A 7,223-nucleotide genomic window follows, 5' to 3' on the forward strand; every position below is an offset into this window, starting at 1 on the left:
AGAAAGCAGTGTTCAAGTCATGACTAGGTCTGGTCGAATTAAAGAGCCAGCCAACAGAACGGCACCGGCAACTAATGTTCTCCTACCCACCGAGGAGAACCCTCTAATCAAGCAACTGAAGCGCATTAAGGCAGAGGTTAATATTTGGCAACTCATGGCTTCCTCTATAGAGCACCGCACTGCTCTTATCAATGCTCTGGTCAAACTGAATGTCACCCCAGAAGTCACTCCTGACGAATTGATCGGGTCGCTTACAAATCTGGAAGAAGGAATCACCTTTACTAATGAAGACCTCCCACCTGAGGGGGTAGGCCATCACAAGGCTCTCTATCTGATTGTCGAATACAGAGACAAGATCATCCCCATGACTCTAGTGGACAACGGATCGACCATCAATGTGTGTCCTCTCGGCACTGCTGAAAATCCGGGTTTCACCCCCAGTGACTTTTCTAGTTCCTCCCAGGGTGTTCGTGCCTATGACAACACTCGTCGGGAAGCAATGGGAACTCTCACTCTACTACTCCGCACAGGGCCAATCGAGCGAAAAGTAAGCTTTCAAGTGCTCAACATCAAAGCAAGTTTCAATCTCCTATTAGGAAGACCTTGGATCCATGACCTCAAAGCAGTGGCATCCTCACTCCACCAGAAAGTTCGAATGGAGGTCCAAGGAAACGTCATTACCCTACATGCGTCCCATCCAAGGACCAAGATAGCCGACAAGGCTCTGATATTGATCGAACATGATGACAACGACGAAGACCTTTGGGGATTCAGTGCTGAAGTTGGAGCTATCGAATCCAGAATGAATCCCATGGCAAGGCGCATGATGATCAAGCGTGGGCTCTTCTTCGGCACTACTCTGCCACCGCCACTGAATCTCCTTTCAAGGCCCAAGGACAGACTAACTGTTGCGGACTGGGATACAAGCCAACTAAGTTTGATGACAAGCAGCAAAAGGCTAAGCTAAGGGCCCGTCGAGCTGGCAATGATCAATTCAAGATACCTCCTCATCAACTCACACTCAATGGGCAATTCGTGAAAGAAGGAGAGGATGACTTATACTTTGACTTCCCAGAACCTTTCTATGACTCTTCAAAGGGGGTCCTTTACCCCAGATTCGAGATCTTTCAAGACTGTCATTTTCTAGAGGATGCTCCTCTAATACAAGACAAGGCCTCCCCTGAATGCCTCGATTCATCAGCTTTTGGTCTGCTATTTGGCCAGGAAATAACCCCAACCATTTCCGAAGATGCCATGGTCCAAATGATCACTCAAATCGAAGACTTCGACCCATCCAAGCTAATTACTCCAAGTGAGAAGATGGTCAATGGCTGGAGAAAATCTCTCAAGATAACTGCTTAAAACGGCAAAATATCAAGATAATGTGGGCGAAGGATCTATGATGAGCGAGTCCGAGTCAGAGGATGAGTCTGGATCCGAGTCTAGCAATGAGTCTAAGTGTATAGAACTAGAGTCTTGCATCAATCAAGAGCCTCTAAAGGCCGAGCTTCAAGTCAAAACAGTCGATGTAATGATTGCTGATTTCAATAACACTTCAATTTCTACTTACTCTTTGAGTCCTAATTCAAAATCAAATCCTAATCCACACAACCTTGCTTCACAAGAAATTGACTTTGAAATTCTAAAAGCTATCGAAAATCATGAAAACAGGACGCCCATAATTGAGGAAACAGAAAAAATCAACCTTTCTAACAACAGTGATTCAAAACTAGTTCAGATTGGTTTAACTATTTCTCAAGCAGAGCGGGACGATCTTATCAAGCTACTTTCATAGTATGTAGACGTCTTCGCATGGTCCTATCATGATATGCCAGGGGTTGATCCAAGCATCGGTCAGCATACAATTCCCCTTATACCAGGTTCAAAACCCATCAAGCAGAAACTTCGTCGCATGAAACCGGACGTTTCCCTCAAAATTCAGGAAGAGGTCTCCAAGCAGTTAGAGGCCGGGTTTATTCGAGAAGAAAAATATCCAGAATGGATCGCAAATGTCGTCCCAGTTCCAAAGAAAGACGGCAAAGTACGAAAGTGTGTGGACTACAAAGATCTTAACAGGGCCAGCCCTAAAGACGGGTTTCCATTGCCTCACATCGACATCTTGGTCGACAACACCGCAAATCATGCCTTACTCTCTTTTATGGAAAGGTACGCAGGCTACAATCAGATTCCCATGGCAGAGGAGGACATGGAGAAGACAACCTTCATCACTCAGTGGGGCACATATTGCTATACAGTTATGCTATTCGGACTAAACAACGCAGGAGCAACTTATCAAAGAACAGCCACAGCTATCATGAGCGATATGATTCACAGGGAAATTGAGGTATATGTCAACGACATGATTGTCAAATCCAAAGAACGGCACGAGCATACCTCAGTACTTCGAAAGTTCTTCAACAGGCTTAGACAATACAACACGAGGCTCAATCCTCAAAAGTAAGCATTCGGGGTAACGTCAGGCAAGTTACTCGGATATGTTATCAGCTCTCGAGGCATAGAGGCTGACCCTTCAAAAATCAAAGCAATTCTCGAGATGAAACCGCCAACTAATGAAAAGGAAATTTGGGGTTTTCTCGGCAGACTACAATATATCAGCAGGTTCATTTCAAGACTCACAAGGATCTGTGAACCGGTATTTCGAATGCTCCGTAAAAGCGAGCCCAAGGTGTGGGATGACGATTGTCAACATGAATTCGAAACAATCAAGAGCTACCTTTCCAACCCACTAGTACTAAAACCAGCAATGCCAGGGATTCCCCTCATGCTCTACCTCACAACCACAAATTCAGCAGTGGGGGCTATGCTTTCCCAGGAAATCGAAGGCAAGGAGAACGTCGTATACTACATAAGCAAAAAGCTGATCGAGTACGAAACCAAATACACTCAGCTTGAGAAACTCAGCATCGCCTTGGTTTGGGCCACAAAGAAACTACGGCACTACATGCTCTCCCATACAATCCATGTGATCAGCAAAGCGGATCCTCTCAAGTATCTATTCGAGAAACCAGCACTCAACGGGCGGTTGTCCAGATGGTTGGTCATGCTAGCAGAATTCTACCTCAAATACATTCCACAGAAATCTATCAAGGTTCAGCAGTCTCAGATTTCCTAGCCGACTGTCCTGTCGAGGCAGAAGAGGAAGATTACGACTTACCCGATGAGCAAATCTTAATGACCAGTGATGACAGTTGGTCAATGCATTTCGACGGTGCTTCCAATCAGAACGGATGTGGTGTTGCAGTGATTCTAGTAGCCCCAGACGGCACGCACATTCCTATATCAGCAAAACTGCAATTCAACGTCACAAATAATGCGGCAGAATATGAAGCATGTATCATGGGCCTGGAAGCCGCCTTAGCACTAGGCGTCCAGAAACTTCGAGTGTACGGGGATTCCTCCCTAATCATCAATCAAATTTCCGGCAAATGGAAAGTAAGAAGCGAGATCTTAGCTCCATGCCAGTCCTATCTCGAGCAGGTGTCTGAACAAATAGAAGAGCTTCGCTATACATGTTAGGTTATGATTCATATGATAAAACATAAATCATGCGGAAAAACCATAAAGCCAGGAAAGCATATTATTTACACATAATGATTTAGCATAGTTTAGATGCATACACTTTGTTGCGTGCCCTCCCTAGCTGCGCCCGAACCAAACAAGAACAAGTCTTTAGGACTCCAAGTGTCGTCCCTCCGTAGATAGTCCACAGCATGTCCGGATCCGCCTTAAGCTTGACCAACTAGAATCGCCCTTAAGGTTACTTAGATTTTCGGCTATTAGGTGCAAGTGTATGGCTGATTTTTTTCTTCAAAATCTTACCTTTAGAATACTTCAATTGTCTCTATAAATTATGACCCTAGGAACCTATTTATAGAGGTATGGAAAAGGAACTGGAATCCTACTAGGATACGAATTAATTAAACTAGAATCCTAGTAGAACTCTTATTTAATTAATTTTTCCTTTTAGGATTAGGAATTTAATCATATACCGAATCCTGATAGCTTTAGGATTTGTATATGAACACAAACACACACACGCACGCACAGCAGCCCACGAGGGGTGCCATGCGCGCGCGCAGCCCGCGAGCACTCGCAGCCCATTGCCACGAGGCCCACACGCTGCCGCAGCCTTGGCGCGCGCTGGGCCTGCCTTGCGGTGGGCCTGGCGCAGCCTTGGTTGGTGCGTTGAGGCGCGCTGGCTTGCTGGGCGATGGCCCGGCTTCGTGCTGGGCCTTCGTCTGGCAGACCTCGTCCGATGCTAATTCGTACGATACGCTTCCGATTAAATTCCCGATTCCGGAATTTATTTCCTATACGAAAAATATTTAATATTTCCGATTCCGGAATTAATTTCCGTTTCGAACAAATATTTAATATTTCCGTTTCCGGAATTATTTTCCGATTCCGATAATATTTCCGATTCTGACAATATTTCCGTTTCCGGCAATATTTCCGATTCCGGCAATATTTCCATTTCCATTTAATATTTTCCGATACGTACCATGTTTCCGTTTCCGGCAACATTTACGACTTGGATGATATTTATATTTCCGATACGATCCATATTTCCGTTTCCGGTAATATCATCGTTTCCGGAGTATTCATTTCTTGCTTGTGACGATCTCAGCTCCCACTGAAACCAAGATCCGTCAATTCCGAATATCCATAGATGGAGTATTTAATGCCATTAAATAATTGATCCGTTTACGTACTATTTTTGTGACCCTACGGGCTCAGTCAAGAGTAAGCTGTGGATTAATAGCATTAATTCCACTTGAACTGAAGCGGCCTCTAGCTAGGCATTCAGCTCACTTGATCTCACTGAATTATTAACTTGTTAATTAATACTGAACCGCATTTATTAGACTTAATATTATATGCATACTTGGACCAAGGGCACTATTTCCTTCAGTCTCCCACTTGTCCTTAGGGACAAGTGTGCATTTACCTAATTCCTTTGTCGCTCGATGCTTGCTCTTGAACATAAGGTAAGAGTTGTCATCCTTATTATGTCCAGAGGTGTTTCTCGGTTTCAGAGTTCAACTGATCAAATAAACAGATAATCATAGCCTATGATTCATCCGAGCACGGCCATGCATTTTACAGTTTCTAGCTCTCCGAGTGGCCTTGTACAACTTTTAAGCATCTCATCCCGAATTATGGGAGGACAATCCCAATCTTGCCATCTTGAGATTAGACTTCCTTTAATAGGTGATTACCTGAGAGTTGCCTTTATAGCCTCCTTTTACGGTGCGACGGTTGACAACGTCAAAGTAAGTAGTTCTCAAACAAGTAATCTCAAATTACTCAGGTATTGAGGATTAATGTCTAATAATTTTAATGAAATTTACTTATGACAGATTTTCATGTCTTACAATAAGGTTTCATAGGTCTGTCCGATACTAGTCTTCCCAAAGTAAGTATCTATGCAAATTATTACGACATTGCCATGTCCAAATAGTTCAAGAAACAGAACTACTAGTCATCTTACATTCTAGTCGTCTAATGTTTTCTATGCGCCCAATTTTATAGAAAACTCCAATCAGGGACCATTTTCAACCTTTGAAATTCAAGTTCACTTGATAGACATTTCTTAGTGACATGACTGGTCCTGACAGTCTATCTTGAATATTTCGTCAAATTGAAGGGACTCATCATTTAATAAACCACAAATTAAATGGAAACATGAATTCTATTCATTTATTGTGAATGATTAACCAATAATGTTTTACAAAGAATTAAACTCTAAAACTTTAAAACATTAAATAAGGACATCAAAGCCACCAATATGCTTGATTCCCATAGCTGCAGTGTGCGAGTTGTGCTTCGCCTGCGGCAGAGGTTTAGTCAATGGATCTGATATGTTGTCATCAGTTCCAATCTTGCTTATCTCGACTTCTTTTCTTTCAACGAACTCTCGTAGAAGGTGGAAAGGAGAGTGAGGGGAAGAGGCGACGAGAGTCGGCCTACGAAGTATATGCTTGACTCTTTGTGAAGGAAATAATGCCCTTGGTCCAAGTATGCATTCTATGTTAAGTCTAATAAATGCGGTTCAGTATTAATTAACAAGTTAATAATTCAGTGAGATCAAGTGAGCTGAATGCCTAGCTAGAGGCCGCTTCAGTTCAAGTGGAATTAATGATATTAATCCACAGCTTACTCTTGACTGAACCCGTAGGGTCACACAAATAGTACGTAAACGGATCAAGTATTTAATGGCATTAAATACTCTATCTATGGATATTCGGAATCGACGGATCTTGGTTTCAGTGGGAGCTGAGATCGTCACAGTCAAGAAATGAATACTCCGGAAACGATGATATTACCGGAAACGGAAATATGGATTGTATCGGAAATATAAATATTATCCAAGTCGTAGATGTTGCCGGAAACGGAAACATGGTACGTATCGGAAAATATTATCGGAAATGGAAATATTACCAGAATCGGAAATATTGCCGGAAACGGAAATATTGTCAGAATCGGAAATATTACCGGAATCGGAAAATAATTCCGGAAACGGAAATATTAAATATTTGTTCGAAACGGAAATTAATTCCGGAATCGGAAATGTTAAATATTGTTCGTATCGGAAATGAATTCCGGAATCGGAAATTTAATCGGAAGCGTATCGTACGAATAAGCATCGGACGAGGCCTGCCGGACGAGGGCCCAGCACGAAGCCAGGCCATCGCCCAGCAAGCCAAGCGCGCCGCACAAACAGCCACGCCAGGCCCAGCGCAAGGCCAGGCCCAGCAGGCCGTGGCAGCGCGCACAGCGCGCGCAGCGCGCGCGGGAGCTGCGTGGGCTTGCAGCTCGCGCAGGCCTCGCTGCGTGGGCTGCTGCTCGTGCGCACGCATGGGCGGCCCATCGTGGCTGCCGTGTGTGCGTGTGTAAGTGTTTGTGTTCGTGCACGTTTCCTAAAACGTGCAGAGTTCGGTTAATGATTAAATTCCTAATTCTATTTGATAAATTAATTAAATTAGAGTTCTTGTAGGATTCTAGGTTTAATTAATTTGTATCTGAATAGGATTCCAATTCCCTTTCCATAACCCTATAAATATGTGGCCTGGGTTCACAATTTATAACGAGTTTCAAAGTATTCAAAGTGAGTTTTTGAGAGAAAAATTCAGCCACACATCTTGCTCAAAAGTGCCGAAAATTCTAGTACCTTAAGGGCGATTCTAGTTGGTCAATCTTAA

Source organism: Spinacia oleracea, chromosome 1, assembly GCF_020520425.1.
Source record: "Spinacia oleracea cultivar Varoflay chromosome 1, BTI_SOV_V1, whole genome shotgun sequence".
Taxonomy (NCBI): domain Eukaryota; kingdom Viridiplantae; phylum Streptophyta; class Magnoliopsida; order Caryophyllales; family Amaranthaceae; genus Spinacia; species Spinacia oleracea.